Below are 16,352 nucleotides of genomic sequence, written 5' to 3'. Positions count from 1 at the left end.
CTACTCGAAGCCTCTCAGCTGAGAAACCAGTGGTCCCATTCCCAACCAAGAAGTGCAAGGATGCACTGGAAACGCTGAGGGCGGAGTTTAGTGTGCGGTTCCGTGAGCTTCATGTCCACGCTAAAGAAATTCGCATATTCCAGAACCCTTTTGCTGCCTACATAACTGACACCCTGCCTTCTCTTCAGTTTGAACTGGCTGAGTTGCAGACCTGTGATGTGCTGAAAGACGCATTCAACTCCAACTGTCTCATAGAGTTCTACGCTTCCCTCCCAAACGAGACCTACCCCAACATAAGAAAGCACGCACTGAAGATGTCCACAGTTTTTGGGAGCACATATATCTGTGAGCAAGCTTTTTCACGCATGAAGCTGATAAAAAATCCGATGAGATCAAGACTCTCAGATCAACACCTGCATCAGTCTCTGAGACTGGCTGTAACTGGGATAGAACCTGACATCAATCTCCTCACCAGTCAGAAGCAAGCCCACAGCTCGCACTGATATGGTAAGCCTGCTGATTTCAATAACTATGCATTTATATTATGAATTTATACATACTATACTATGTCAGTATAGCAATGCTCTTTTTATAGGCAACATGTTTCTTGAACAGTGATTTCACAGACAAAATGAAACTGCAGCATGTCATCTGCTGATCGGCTGCTTGTGTTTTTTATCTAGCATTCCTGAAGGGCCTGCATGCTTCCAGGACCACGGTGAAGTGAGGAGGAGAGATTGTGGTTGACCGCTCCCATCCTGGAGCCAGGATCCTCATCATCACAGCACAAAAACCTCATCTAAGAGTCATGTAAATACAAAATCAGATCACCTTATATACCTGTTTATTCCACTTGTTCTGCATTAATGTTATTTCACTGTAGCCTTAGTAAACAAATATACCGGTGTAGACAACATACTTGTTAACTCACCTTTATCTGAAAATATAGAATCATCTCACCAAGATAAGACTACCTGATTGTTACCATTATTCTGTATTATTAATATTATTTCACTGTGAGGCCTTAAGATACAAACAAACCAGTAAAAACAAAATATGTACCTGTTGTTAACTCACCTTTACTTTACTCATATATACACATTCCCTTTCCGAGAACCAGCACCTTATCGTGGTGGAGAGGTTTGTGTGCCCCGATGAACCTGGGGGCTGTGTTGTCTGGAACCTTGTGTTCCTGGTAGGGTCTCCCATGGCAAATTGGTCTCAGGTAAGGGGCCAGACTAAGATTGGTTCAAAAAGACTTCATGAATGAACATCATTGGAAGCGAGGATACCCGGCCCGGAGGAAGCCCGGGGTCCCCTTCTGGAGCCAGGCCCAGAAGGAGGACTCGTCAGCGAGCGTCTGGTGGCCGGGCTTGCCACGGAGCCCGGCCGGGCACAGCCCGAAAAAGCAACGTGGGCAACACCTCCGCTTCTCCGTCCCGCGGGCCCACCACCTACGGGAAACAACGATGGGGTCGGGTGCGCTGCCAGAAGGGTGGCAGTGAAAGCAGAGGGTCTCGACGGACCAGACTCAGGCGACAGAAGTTGGCTTTGGGGACGTGGAATGTCACCTCTCTGGGGGGGAAGGAGCCGGAGCTTGTGCGGGAGGTGGAGCGTTACCAGCTGGATCTGGTGGGGCTCACTTCTACGCACAGCGTCGGCTCTGGAACCTTACTTCTGGATAAGGGTTGGACTCTATTCTTCTCCGGAGTTGCCCAAGGTGTGAGGCGCCGAGCGGGTGTGGGGATACTCACAAGCCCCCGGTTGAGTGCCGCTTTGTTGGAGTTTACCCCAGTGGACGAGAGGGTCGCCTCCCTACGCCTGCGGGTCATGGGGGGGAAAACTCTGACTGTTGTGTGTGCTTATGCACCAAACAGCAGTTCAGAGTATTCGGCCTTCTTGGAGACCCTGAAAGAAGTCCTGTATGGGGCTCCTGAAGGGGACTCCTTAGTCTTGCTGGGAGACTTCAACGCACACGTGGGCAATGATGGAGACACTTGGAGGGGCGTGATTGGGAGGAACGGCCCCCCTGATCTGAACCGGAGTGGTGGTTTGTTACTGGACTTCTGTGCTAGTCATGGATTGGCCATAACAAACACCATGTTTGAACATAAGGATGCTCATAAGTGTACGTGGTACCAGAGCACCCTAGGCAGAAGGTCCATGATCGATTTTGTAATCGTATCATCGGATCTGAGGCCGCATGTTTTGGACACTCGGGTGAAGAGAGGGGCGGAGTTGTCAACTGATCACCATCTGGTGGTGAGTTGGGTCGAGTGGCGGGGGAAGCCTCTGGACAGACCTGGTAAGCCCAAACGTGTAGTGCGGGTGAACTGGGAACGTCTGGAAGAGTCCCATGTCCAGGAAGCCTTCAACTCACACCTCCGGCGGAGCTTTTCAGGCATCCCTGTGGAGGCTGGGGACATTGAACCAGAGTGGGCGGTGTTCAAAGCCTCTATTGCCGAAGCTGCGGCGGGGAGCTGTGGTCTCAAGGTCTTAGGTGCCTCAAGGGGCGGTAACCCTCGAACCTCGTGGTGGACACCGGTGGTTAGGGAAGCCGTCCGACTGAAGAAGGAGGCCTTCCGGGATATGTTATCCCTGGGTACTCCTGACGCAGTTGCAAGGTATCGACAGGCCCGAAGGGCAGCAGCATCAGCCGTGGCCGACGCAAAGCAGCGGGTGTGGGAGAAGTTCGGAGAAGCCATGGAGAAGGACTTTCGGTCGGCACCAAAGTTGTTCTGGAAAACCGTCCGACACCTCAGGAGGGGGAAGCAGGGTACCATCCAAGCTGTGTACAGTAAGGATGGGGCGTTGTTGACCTCAACTGATAGTGTGTTAGGGCGGTGGAAGGAACACTTTGAGGAACTCCTGAATCCGACAACTCCGCACTCTATGTTAGAGGCAGAGCTGGAGTATGAAGGGGGATCAATTCCAATCTCACGGGGGGAAGTCACTGAGGTAGTTAAACAGCTCCACAGTGGCAAAGCCCCGGGGGTGGATGAGATCCGCCCAGAAATGCTGAAGGCTCTGGGTGTTGAGGGACTGTCATGGTTGACACGTCTCGTCAACATTGCGTGGAAGTCGGAAACAGTACCGAAGGAGTGGCAGACCGGGGTGGTGGTTCCTCTCTTTAAAAAGGGGGATCAGAGGGTGTGTGCCAATTACAGAGGCATCACATTACTCAGCCTCCCCGGGAAAGTTTACTCTAAGGTGCTGGAAAGGAGGGTCCGGCCGATTGTCGAACCTCAGATTGAAGAGGAACAATGCGGTTTTCGTCCTGGTCGTGGAACGACGGACCAGCTTTTCACTCTCGCAAGGATCCTGGAGGGGGCCTGGGAGTACGCTCATCCGGTCTACATGTGCTTTGTGGATTTGGAGAAGGCGTATGACCGGGTTCCCAGGGAGATACTGTGGGAGGTGCTGCGGGAGTATGGGGTGAGGGGGTCTTTGCTCAGGGCCATCCAATCTCTGTACTCCCAAAGCGAGAGCTGTGTCCGGGTCCTCGGCAGCACGTCGGACCGTTTTCCGGTGAGGGTTGGCCTCCGCCAGGGCTGCGCTTTGTCACCAATCCTGTTTGTGATATTCATGGACAGGATTTCGAGGCTTAGTCGTGGGGGAGGGGGTTTGCAGTTCGGTGGGCTAAGGATTGCACCACTGCTTTTTGCAGATGATGTGGTCCTAATGGCTTCATCGGTCTGTGACCTTCAGCACTCACTGGATCGGTTCGCGGCCGAGTGTGAAGCGGCTGGGATGAGGATCAGCACCTCCAAATCTGAGGCCATGGTTCTCAGCAGGAAACCGATGGATTGTCCACTCCAGGTAGGGAATGAAGCCTTACCCCAAGTGAAGGAGTTCAAGTATCTCGGGGTCTTGTTCTCGAGTGAGGGAACAATGGAGCGTGAGATGGGCCGGAGAATCGGAGCAGCGGGAGCGGTACTGCAGTCGCTTTGCCGCACCGTTGTGACGAAAAGAGAGCTGAGCCAGAAGGCAAAGCTCTCTGTCTACCGGGCCATCTTCGTTCCTACCCTCACCTATGGTCATGAAGGATGGGTCATGACCGAAAGAACGAGATCGCGGATACAAGCGGCCGAAATGGGATTTCTCCGCAGGGTGGCTGGCATCTCCCTTAGGGATAAGGTGAGAAGTTCAGTCATCCGGGAGGGACTCGGAGTAGAACCGCTGCTCCTTCGCGTTGAAAGGAGCCAGTTGAGGTGGTTCGGGCACCTAGTGAGGATGCCACCTGGGCGCCTCCCTAGGGAGGTGTTCCAGGCACGTCCAGCTGGGAAGAGACCGAGGGGTAGACCTAGGACCAGGTGGAGGGATTATATCTCTTCACTGGCCTGGGAGCGCCTTGGAATCCCCCAGTCAGAGCTGGTTGATGTGGCCAGGGAAAGGAAAGTTTGGGGCTCTCTGCTGGAGCTGTTACCTCCGCGACCCTGACGGAAAAGCGGGAGAAGATGGATGGATGGATGGATGGATATATACACATTCACTCAGCTCACTTAGATAAGATTACTTCACCTGATTTTTACTTTTATTCTGTATTAATATTATTTCACTATCTGTAAATACAAAATACCTACCAATTGTTATTTCACCTGTACCTGTTACAAAATCACATCACCTCATTGTTACCTGGCATCAGCTTGTGTTTTTATTTTCTATAAAATAAAAGAAGTATCTGTGGTACTTCAAATAAACACGTGAAGACTTTGTATTCCTTTTTTTTGCAAACCAACAGGTGGTGCCAAGGCCAAGCAAAGGGCAGCTGCAACAAATGATCATTATATTTCCACAATAATACTGGTTGTCACTTTGGTCCATATTATTTCCTGTTATAGACTGACCCCGGCCCCCCATCACAGAAAAGAAAGTTGATGTGGCCCCCACCGATAAAAGTTTGGGGACCCCTGCTCTTAACAGTTGACCTTTGAACCTTGGCCTAAGGGAAACTTTGAATGCTTGTCATTCTGTGACAGAAGGACTTCATACATCGGACCAATTGTTATATAGAGCACTTGATCTAAGGTATGTGAATATCCCTAACTGGGTAGAATCACCTACTGGGGGAAATAGGGAGGAAAATGATGTTCAGTCATTTAATGGTTAGATATTGGAATAGACGTAGCAATCTCACAATTTCAGGGGGTGCACGCATAGCAACCTCTATAGTTTATATACGTAGTCTTTAGACATTTTCCTGGTGAGACCTGAAATAATCTTTGTAATATCTATCAAACTATAGATCTTACACTTTCTTTTCTACACTTTTTTTTATTTCACGCTGAGAAAGTAAGCGATCACGTGACATGGGCACTGGCCATAACAAATCAATAGGAAAAAATAATGTAGCAATGTCGCAGATTGAGAGGTGTTGTGTATATACTATGTTTTGCCCTTTGGACCAACGTAGCTATTACACATTTCTTGTCTCCACAGACAGATCATTTTATGGGATGATCTGGACAATCCTCTACAGGAAGTTTGAATCCATTCTCTGATTAGTTATGAAACACCACTTATTTTGATCATCATACAAAGGGTTCAGGAAAGGTTTTACAATAGTATAAAGTATTTAGCTAGGATCTGTATAACAAAAATCACTTACTATTGTATTTGTTTTACTGTTTACTTATTTTCATCATGAACACCCTGAAAATCATTGCAGTATTTTATTTTTAACCTATTCTTTTATTGTTATCTCCAAGGTATGGAAATCATTTTCGTTCCAGAACAGAGAAAGCCTAATTTAAAATCATATTTATGACATGTGTGACATAGCTTTAGGAACAAACACTGACGCTTCCCAATACTAATCTTTGTGTCTTCATATATCTTTGTGTCAGTGACAGGGGTTCATATTTTCTTCAACTGAACTATAACTGTAACTGTAGTTTTGTCCAGTAGCAAAGTAGTGATTGTGCATTATGATGCCTTCAGGTCTGCAGTGATATCACATCAAGAGTTTAGCCCCTCGGTGGCTCCCAGCAGGTCTCTCAAGACCCTTCAGCTACGGGACGCTATCACAACCCAAGCCACTTTAATATCATGTATGTGTCTGGTAGTGTGCCCAGGTCCTCCTGCCACGTGTTTTCTGTGTATGTTGGTGATACTAAAACAAGACTGCCAAAGACCCCATGAGGCCCCTGAAGGCCCCTTGCTGTCTCTCACTAATGGCCAACGTTCACATATGAATCAAATCTGTGGACACCATCATTGTTTCAGGTTAATGACGGGGTTGTGTTTATTTATGTGTTTGTATGTGAGGTTGGTAGGTCAATGATAAGAGAGAAAAGGTCAGAGGTTATCACTCAATAAACTATAGGAGAGGCCGGCTGTCCTCGCGGCAGTGAACGCACCGTCGAGCTGCTTCCTCATTTCATGTGGAAAAACCAACTAATTACGTGGAAATATGATAATGTATTACGCTTGGGGAGCCGCCCGCCCAGCCCTGCTCATTACCAAGAGCCCCCACTCCTCCCTTCCTTTCTCCCTCTCTCTCCTGGTATTTCTCCCAGGGAGTCTCGCCCTTTCACGACTGGAGAAACAGTAGCGACCAGTCCAGCTTGCTTTGCATCAAAACAACCCCCTATTTGCATAATCTGAGACTGAGCCCCCCCTCCTCAACGCTGGCAGGGAAGGTCAGATCGCCCAGACTGTCAACCCCCCCAAACCTTTTCTGTCTTGCTTAGAAGGTGATACCCCTCCACATACTGCCTCCTTCTCATTTTTCTTCTCTCCATCCATCATCTCATACATCTATTTGTTTACTTCCTGCTTCAGTTTTTATGTCTGTGTGTGTGTGTGTGTGTGTGTGTGTGTGTGTCTGTGTGTGTGTGTGTGTGTGTGTGTGTGTGTGTGTGTGTGTGTGTGTGTGTGTGTGTGTGTGTGTGTGTGTGTGTGTGTGTGTGTGTGTGTTCCATGTCCTCTTGTTGTTTCCCCCTGACATTACTCCATCCTCCCCTGGGGGAGAAAGGGGAAGGGGGGGGGGGGTCAGTCATTCAGAGTTTTTGACCTATTAAAGATGACAGGTCGACATGGCGACTGTGAACCTCCACACTGGTATTACTCTTTAATGGATTTAATGGGCCTGAGAGAAGATTCAGATCATCTCGGCAGACATTTGGACACAGTCCCTCTGTTTGTGACACCAGTCTTTCTACAGATTAAACTTTAGCTGCGTACTGGCAGTGTGAGAATGAGAATAAATATTTAAATTGGAACGACCTGTTTCACAATGCACAGTGTTTACGTGCACAGAAGTAGTTTCTTTCTGGTCCATCAGAGCACGCTCGTAAAATCATATATTGCCCTTTCAGGGAAATTCAGGACAACTAACCTGAATAAGTAAGCTTATCAGTAACAAGAGGAACTATGTTTTCTTTTTCTTTTTATATTTTTAAACTTAACTTTTTATCAAAGTGACAGCCATAACAAAGGTATACAGTGTCCAACTGTCATATTGTTAGTGCATAAAGGTTTGACTCTGTCTTATCGCCCGCATATAGACCACCTGTCCATGTGAATTATTCCAAAGAAATATAACTTTTTGCATTTTACACATTTTAAGATGGCTTATTGAGCTAAATAAGAGATATTCAAGTGTTTTGACAATCTGCTGAGTTACAGACATCATTTTCCCAATTTTAATCAATGGGGAAAAGTATTTTTTGACTGAATGCTACCAGGTGACTGGAAACAGCAGTTTTAATTCCAATGTTTGGCCACTACAAAATGTGCCTCAAAGCCTGGCTCTATTCCTGAGGACTTCGGTGTAGGGTTCAGGAGGGACATTGGGAACAGGCCACTCAGTTAATGTCGTTGTCTCTAGCTACATAGACAGTGAACAGGGAGTTACACTGTGAATCTTACAGGTCAAATGTCCTCTACCTGCAGTTTGCATTGGAAGGGAGGAAGGCATATGTGGACTCGGAATCTTTTTGGGCCGGATCCAACGAGCTGAACGGGTGCCACAGGGCTGGCAGCGACCTTTCACTCTGATTCTGCTGCCAACACGGTGTTGGTGGAGAGGCTTCACGGTGCTGCTTTAATCACCTTAGTCTTGGCTCTGTAGAAACCCTCAGCTTCCACTGAAAGTGTGTCCACCTAATGAGAAGAAATGTGTGTTTCAAAGCAGCAGCCGGACCCTTCCTCACTTTCCCGGCCAACAGAGGGAAGGCCTGCAGTCTCTAGTTCCACCGCTGCAGATTAAACACCCAGAGAATCGAGTGCTGAATCAACGCAAGAACAAAATGTTCTCTGAGTTTGTGGCCAACAAAGTAACTCAGTCATAAACAGGATTCCTCTTGTTTTTATCTTGCCTCCATTTGTCAGCACAGGCTATTCCAGGGTTTAATTATGGGTCAGTGAGAAAGGGAAATTAATTTGAGGCGGTGGTGGAGTCACAGCGTCAGGCTGACAGGGGCCCCGGGGACCGAAGAGGAAGTGGGCAGAGGGCCAGACGCCATGGCAAAGTCTAAAGCCACCACGCAAAGGGTAGCAGTCAGAAGTGATCAGAGAGACCGGACAGTCAGCTGGAAGTCAGTCAGAAGTGCAGCCACATTTCTGGCACCAAAGCCTCTTAATACATCTAAATCAGAGTGACAGAACGCCTCAACTTCAACACAACTTTCACATCTGACCCCCCACTGCTGAGCTCACAACATGACGATGTGGAGTTATTTTGAATTCTATTTTATTTTCTTCTTCAAAACCATTTTCCATGTTTGAAGCCATAATGAAGCTATTACATATATGTTGCTGTATGTAAATATATGCTTTTTTGAAGTCATGCATAATGCATGCTCTGTGGACTCTAGAGAAAAGTGTTTGTATGTGAAATTGAAATAAACGTTACGTGCTGTAGTTGGTGTGTGTGTGTGTGTGTGTGTGTGTGTGTGTGTGTGTGTGTGTGTGTGTGTGTGTGTGTGTGTGTGTGTGTGTGTGTGTGTGTGTGTGTGTGTGTGTGTGTGTGTGTGTGTGTGTGTGTGTGTGTGTGTGTGTGTGTGTGTGTGTGTGTGAGTGTGTGTGTGTGTGTGTTCCTCCCATCTCTCTTTCTACAGCTCCCTCAGGTGTAGGCAACCCCCAGTCAGGACCTGCACAAAAGGCTGAGGAAGGCTGCAGTCTCCCCCTCTTCCTCCTCCTGCAAGGTTCATGGATGGCAGCGTGTGACCTGTAGCATTTTGTTGTCTGTGTGGGACATGCAACTTGAAACAGTTTTTGACTCCTTTTTTGGTTTACTGTTGTCAATTTCTTTTATAAGAAAGTTGTTTTGGTTTGTTGTTAGTTTGCTTTGTAAATGATCTTAAGGTTTTTATTAATGTTTTTCATACCTCTTGTGTTTACCACTATCTTTGCTTCATAATGCCAGTTTTATAATGTGTTTCGACTGCATTTGCTTTTCAATGTTTATTTTGTTTTGTAAAGCACTTTGAATTGCTATGTGCTGAAAGGTGCTCTATAAATAAACTTGCCTTGCCTTGCCTAAACTATATCTTCTAATTTTGCCTCTCTCTTTTTTTCTCCTGGGTATTTTATATGTTGTTACTTCCCCTTTGTAGCCCTAGTTTATAAGGGAACGCAACACCAATATAAAAATAGAGCGTCCAGAGTGTATTTACTATTGGAGAGCAAGTGTTAAAACTGTGATGACGGAAAAGATTCAATAGTCTGTATGAGGGCTGGACTGGAAGAAATAAGCACATGGTTTATTTCAAAATAAATGTTGTCATGTTGTCTTTACTCCGCTGAGATCAGGGACCTAACTGACGGCAACAGTTGGAGGGAGGCAGGCATGAAGAAAAACAAACGCATTCCTGATTGACTGCTGTGATTAAGAGCGACTGCTCTATGACCCCGTCAAATCCAGTGGCGTAAGAAGTATTCTGCTTCCAAACTCAAATCAATAAGAATTATCAGTGTTATACTATTAAACATGATATACTATTTGGGTTCATTTTATAGCTGCATTAATATGTATGTTACTGTAGGTGTTTATAGTTAGTTATAGTTAATCTGAACCCGTTTCTATACTGTTGTCTACTTTTATCTATATCTAAAGAAACAAGCTCAAACTTCATGGGCTCAGGAAACCAGCGTGTTTTTAGCTTTATGGTGATGCAATTTTTATCTGATCCTATAGACTTTTTTCAACATCTAGAGATCCAACGTTTTCACCGGGCAGAAATGACTGAGTGCTCTTCAGAACATTTCCTTCCTCCTGAATGGTTTTCCCAGCGATCAGGCCCTCCACAAACAACATGTGTTCAAACACTTACAGGACATCAGCACACTGCTTAGTGAGTTTTAGACTCTTTAAGATTGTGTGTGTGTGTGTGTGTGTGTGTGTGTGTGTGTGTGTGTGTGTGTGTGTGTGTGTGTGTGTGTGTGTGTGTGTGTGTGTGTGTGTGTGTGTGTGTGTGTGTGTGTGTGTGTGTGTGTGCTTAGAAAGTGTAAGAGGTCAACTCAGCTCAGTTTTTTACACTGACTTGTGAGCAGCAGCTCAGTGGGGATTTGACCTGTGTGTGTTTTGTCACCAGGAATGAATGAGGGCAGCAGACGTTCCCAGTCCCTCTGGAACCACCACAGCACTGAGGTAGAAGAAAAATTGTCTCCCTGTTGAAACCAGTATGTTTCATCCAAAGTAACATACTGGCAATAAACAAATCTGATCACAAATGTATGAATACTCGACAACAAGCATTAAAACCTTGTTGTGGTTCAGGTGGTCCAGATATTTGGAGTACAAGACTTATGAGAGAGAATGGCAGATTTCCACGTGTATCTGCGTCCCAGAGAAATAAATAAAGCCAGAGACAAAGTAAGAGGCAGTGAGGTTGTAAAAAACAAAGTCCTGGAAACCTCTCACCACGTTTCCTGTCTGCCTGTCTCTCTCTCTCTCTCTCTCTCTCTCTCTCTCTCTCTCTCTCTCTCTCTCTCTCTCTCTCTCTCTCTCTCTCTCTCTCTCTTGCTCTGGTTTCTGGCTTTAGGACAGACTTGAGGAACTCGCACACCCCTTTGTTCTCCCTATCTCACAGTTTACCCCTCTTTTCTCTGTTGTTGGATGCCAGACACCTTGTGGTTTCAGTGAGCTGTGGAAGAGGGGTGGGTGCTGGCAAAAGTGTGAATGTCTGAGTTTGTGTGTCTGTGTGTGTGTTTACTCTTCCTATGAGCGTGTGCAGAAGGTGAAGAAGACGAACAAAGAAGCTCCAACATATTGAAGGTAGGTGCTAACAAGCTTCACACACTCTTGGTTATTGCTCTCATCCAACAGGTCATGGCGGTGAAAAGAAACTCAAACTAGTAAAAATTGGGGGATGTCATTGCTTTGGGTCTCTCAATTCTATTAGTCTTTTGGTTTCCAATGTAAAACATTCACGTTTATGGGAGTGTGTCCCCTCAGTTTTACAGGCTGTGGGTGTAATTAGAGCAGCAGGAGGTGAATGGAAACTTTCTCTGCAGTGTGTTGTTGCAGTGTGTGAGCTGCTGCAGTGCTGCAACAACAAGAACATGAACTGCTGCAGACCGCCAGTCACTCGATAGACAGTTAAACTCACTATTTGGACAAATAAACTCTCAATGAGGATAGGAAAACTCACCACCAAACAGGTCAACTCGTGTACGGACAGATACACTCCATACATCTAGAGATAAGGGAAGTATGAACATATGGACTTGTTTTTGGACAGAAAGACTCACTATAGTAAGCAATCAAATCGGTATTAACAAATATGCAAAGATACATTTTATTTACAAACGCACAAACTTAACAAAGAAACTCCTTAACAAACAGGTCAACTAACATGCAGAGGGATAAACTTACAAAGAATATCATGTTTGGACAGATCAACTCACCTACATAATTCACACAACCAATAAATTACATAAACAACTCAAATTACTTAAGTTTAAAACTGATTAAACCTATGTACCAACAAATGGTCATAGAAATTGCCATAAGATAGAGATAAACACAGATAAACATCCTAATAAAAGATTCATCATCAAATAGATCTCTCATACTAACAGACACACTCACATGCAAACAGATAAAGTTACATATGAACAAATACATTCACAAATAAGTAAAGAAGCTCCAATAAGAACCGGTTAACTCAGTGATAAATGGATAAACCTATAGATAGGTGAAGGTGAACCAGGGTACCAACAGATAAAATCTTGTACTGATAGATAAAAGTTACTAATGAAAGAATAAACTTAAGTATTAATAGATAAAAGTAGGTAAAAAGAGATACACTCATGTACAAGCAGATAAACCCCTTTGCAAACAGATGACAGATGAACCCTCTTACATACAGGAAAACTCATGTATTGACCGAAAACTTTAAGAACAGACAGGATTAACATATGTACAAACAGATAAAACTCACAGATAAGCAAAGCAAAACAGGTAAACTCACATATTGACTTACAAACATATTTACTGACGGATAAACTATGATTCTAATCCTATCCTAACATAACAGCAGCTCTGCCAACCGTGCTTTTGAAAGTACCTGAACATTAGCTGTAGTAGAAGTTGTTGTTGTGTGTAGTGTGACCAGCAGTCATTCAGGAAGTAGTGCTAACCGTAACATTAGTAGTACCTTAGTACGTTTTTAGCTGTAGAAATAATATTCTGTGGTGTAAATATTGTTTGGCCTTGGGCTGCTTGCATTTACAAAACATGGACATATGAAGGAAGCGCTAAATATACGACATGTTTGGAATAGATATACATTTTTAAGGAATTATTTGAGGATGCAGTTCAGAGTCCAGACCCGTGTGACTGATGTCCATTCTCAGTGAATTATCATGTTTCATTTAGAACAGTGTTCCCCTCAGAGCTGCAGTGAGACCGTGTCAGCCATCAGAGCCGCAGGCAGGTCCTTTACCAGGCGTCCTGTCTCAGAGTCCTGCTGTTTGGATCCAACGCTCATTTAATTCTACAGAGAAAAACCACAAATACTGAGGCTTTGTGCAGGTGAGACTAGAAAAATATATATCCCTCTAGGAGAGATGGCAAGGAGTGAGTGTCTGAAGAACTATTGGCCAAAGTGTATTTTGAAAAGGCTCATTGCAGTGTGCTATGCTGTGTAAGCTAGGTGGGATATAAACCGAACTATTGTCACAAACCACTACTCTCGGTGATAAGTAACCCTGTGATTTTAGAATAAAGCTAAATGTATTGTGTGTGTTGTAATGTCTTGTCAGTGTCGGGCCATGTTAGCAGCTGCGTGTCGATGCCAGAAAAACGCCCACAGGGTGTGGGGAACGTTCCATCGAAAAAACAATCCTTTGGAGTAATTACTACTACTTCTTTAACACTTGTTTATTCCACTCACCGGCAGCAGCAGTCAGGGTCTGCCCGTCCAATCTCCTCAAACAAACATATTCAGGGGGGCTGTGACACAGTGGTATAGTGCACTGATTTTCGGATCAGGGGAGCACTTGTTCAATCCCCATAGCAGTCAGCATGTCGTTGTGTCCCTTGGCAAGACACTAACCCCAACTTGCTCCTGTGGGGACTGCCCACAGTACTGAGTATATGTTAATCACTTTGAACTGTAAAAAATATGCTGTGTTATGATGGTTTCCAACTGTCACAACTTCTGCGATTTCTACTGTGATGTCAACAACCGTTTTCTGAAAATGTACACATTTTCAACTCAAAACGCATGAAATAATTTTATATTTCACACTTGACCTTAAACAGTGCTGTAAATGTGTAAAATGTGTATTCGGTGGAAAGATATTAAAAGTCTGAAAAAAGAACTTAACAAAGTTAGGATCTTTTAAAGCATGCATAGTAATAATAATACACCATACAAAGCAATGAAATGCAGAGATATCAATGTTGTTATCAATATCAAATATGACAACATTATTCTTCATTAATAAACACTTTCATTGAAACATGCAAAGCAGAAGCACTGACATAATACACACATGCGGTAGGCCTATACTTAAAACATAATCACTGGCACATAGGAAAGCAAATACAAGACATGAATGCAGGTACTTTAAAACCCCAAACCCAAGTCTAAAATAAATCTGTCATGATCCTTGTTTCGTGTCTGTCATGTCCTTGTGTTGTGTTTTATTTTGAAATGTTTCCCCTCTTGTTTCATGTTAAGCTTCACTTCCTGTCTTCATTTCCCTCCTGTGCCTATTGTGTCATTGTGTTCACCTATTGCCCCTGTGTTTCTCCTCCCCCTTCAAGCTGTCTCTTGTCTTGTGATTACCCTTGTGTATTTAGTCCCTGTCTCCCTTTTGTCTGGTGTTCGGTTGTTGTCATTTCTTCCCTGATCTTGCCCATGATACCTGCCTGTTCCTGTCGCCCTTCATGTTTGAAGCTAAGTGTTTTTCATGTCCTGTGTTACCCTTGCTTCGTGTTTTCGTCAACAGCTTACAAATAAAGCTCGCTTTTTGTTTGGACCCTTACCTGCCTCCCGTTGATTTACTGCACTTGGGTGCTGTTTCCCCAACCCTGACAGAACGACCGAACTACCGATGGACCCAGCAGTACTTATTGAGGATGCTCTTGTGGAATTTTCCTACCACATTTTATGTATTTATGGAGAGTGAAGGAGAGCAGGTTCTAAAGAGGCTCAGGATGCAGCTCTCCTTCATACACGCCGGGAATTGGCAGATAAGCCTTGGTTCGAGAGCTCACTGCCGGACTATTTAAGAACATTTGTCACTTCCCCAGAAAGCCCCTGCACCCTGTCCTAAAACTTCATGTCACAGCAGTGACGCTTCCTGCAGCAAAGCCTCCTGCAGCCAAGCCCCCTGCAGCCAGGGGTCCCGCCAACTCCTCACCCCATCAAGTCGGTGGTTCCTCCGACACCTATTCGATGGGGGTCCCGCCAACACCTGCTCCGGCTCCGTTGGGGGTCCTGCCGTCACCTGTTTCGATGGGGGTCCCGCCAACACCTGCACTTGCTCCGTTGGGGGTCCTGCGGTCAACTGTTCCAATGGGGGTCCCGCCAACACCTGCACCTGCTCCGTTGGGGCTCCTGCCATCAACCGTTCCAATGGGGGTCCCGCCAACACCTGCTCTTGTTCCGATGGGGGTCCTGCCAACATCTGCTCCTGTTCCGATGGGGGTTCCGCCAACACCTGCTCCGTTTGGGGTCCCGCCATCACCTGTTCCGCCGGGGGTCCCGCCAACTCCTGCTCCGGCTCCGTTGGGGGTCCTGCCGTCACCTGTTCCGATGGGGGTCCCGCCAACACCTGCACTTGCTCCGTTGGGGGTCCTGCCATCAACCGTTCCAATGGGGGTCCCGCCAACACCTGCTCTTGTTCCGATGGGGGTCCCGCCAACATCTGCTCCTGTTCCGATGGGGGTTCTGCCAACACCTGCTCCGTTTGGGGTCCCGCCATCACCTGTTCCGCCGGGGGTCCCGCCAACTCCTCACCCCGTCAAGTCGGTGGTCCCTCCGACACCTGTTCCGTTGGTGGTCCCACCAATCCATGTCCCTGTCCAGTCGGGCGCCCCGCCGACTCAAGCTCATGTCCCCCCAACTCTAGTTCGTGTCCCGTCGGTGGTGCTGCCGGCCCCTGCACCTGCCTCTTCGGGGGTCCCGCCGACGCCAGTACCACCCGGGTTCCCACCAAAGCCATCTCCTGCCTCTTCGGGGGTCCCGCAGACGCCAGTACCAACTGGGGTCCCGCCGGCTGGTGCTCCTGTTTCCTCGGTGGCCCTGCTGCCTCCTGCGCCAGGTGCTCCTTACTTTCCTCCAGAGCGGTCCTGCCGGCCTCCAGCCCGTCGGCCTCCAGCCCGTCGTCCAGAGGCGTCTCGCCGCCCTTCAGCCCGTAGTCCAGAGGCGTCTCGCCATCCTCCAGCCTGTCCTACAGCCCGTCGTCTAGAGGCGTCTTGTCGTCCTCCAGTCCGTCCTACAGCCCCTCCTCCAGAGGCGTCTCGCCGCCTTCCAGGCCGTTCCCCCGGAGCTCTCTCACCGTGCTCCAGGCCGTCCTCCGGAGCTGTCTCGTCGCCTTCCAGGCCATCCTCCGGAACTGTCTCGCCGCCTTCCAGGTCGTCCCCCGGAACTGTCTCGCCGCCTTCCGGAGCTTTTCCACCGTCCTCCAGGTCGTCCTCCGGAGCTATTCCACTGTCCTCCAGGTGGTCCTCCAGAGTTCCCTCGCCATGGTCTATGCCCCTGTCTACGCCCATGTCTCCGGCCTCCGGAGTTCCCTCACCGTGTTCTACGCCCCTGTCTCTGCCCCTGTCTCCGGCCTCCGGAGTTCCCTTGCCACAAGCCCTGTCCATACTCTGTCTCATGCTCTGCCTTGCCCGTGGACCATCCACCCGAGACACCCGTCTCGTCCTCTGCCTTGACCCCGGGTCGTCC

The 16,352-nt window shown here is 47.0% G+C and overlaps 1 protein-coding gene across 2 annotated transcripts in view; it reads left to right on the top strand.

The window, feature by feature from the left end:
• The first annotated feature begins 11,038 nt into the window (after positions 1 to 11,038).
• Positions 11,039 to 16,352, top strand: part of frem1b (Fras1 related extracellular matrix 1b) — a 65,651-nt gene continuing 60,337 nt past the window's right edge. For both annotated transcript variants that reach the window (XR_010166394.1, XM_063890725.1), the window contains exon 1: positions 11,039 to 11,221. The gene's annotated coding sequence lies outside the window, so the exon portion shown is untranslated. The remainder of the gene's footprint in view (positions 11,222 to 16,352) is intronic.

Source organism: Eleginops maclovinus, chromosome 9 (assembly GCF_036324505.1).
Source record: "Eleginops maclovinus isolate JMC-PN-2008 ecotype Puerto Natales chromosome 9, JC_Emac_rtc_rv5, whole genome shotgun sequence".
NCBI classification, from domain to species: Eukaryota; Metazoa; Chordata; class Actinopteri; order Perciformes; family Eleginopidae; genus Eleginops; species Eleginops maclovinus.
Note: the sequence above shows the minus strand (reverse complement) of the source record. Positions and strands in the feature narration are given on the sequence as shown.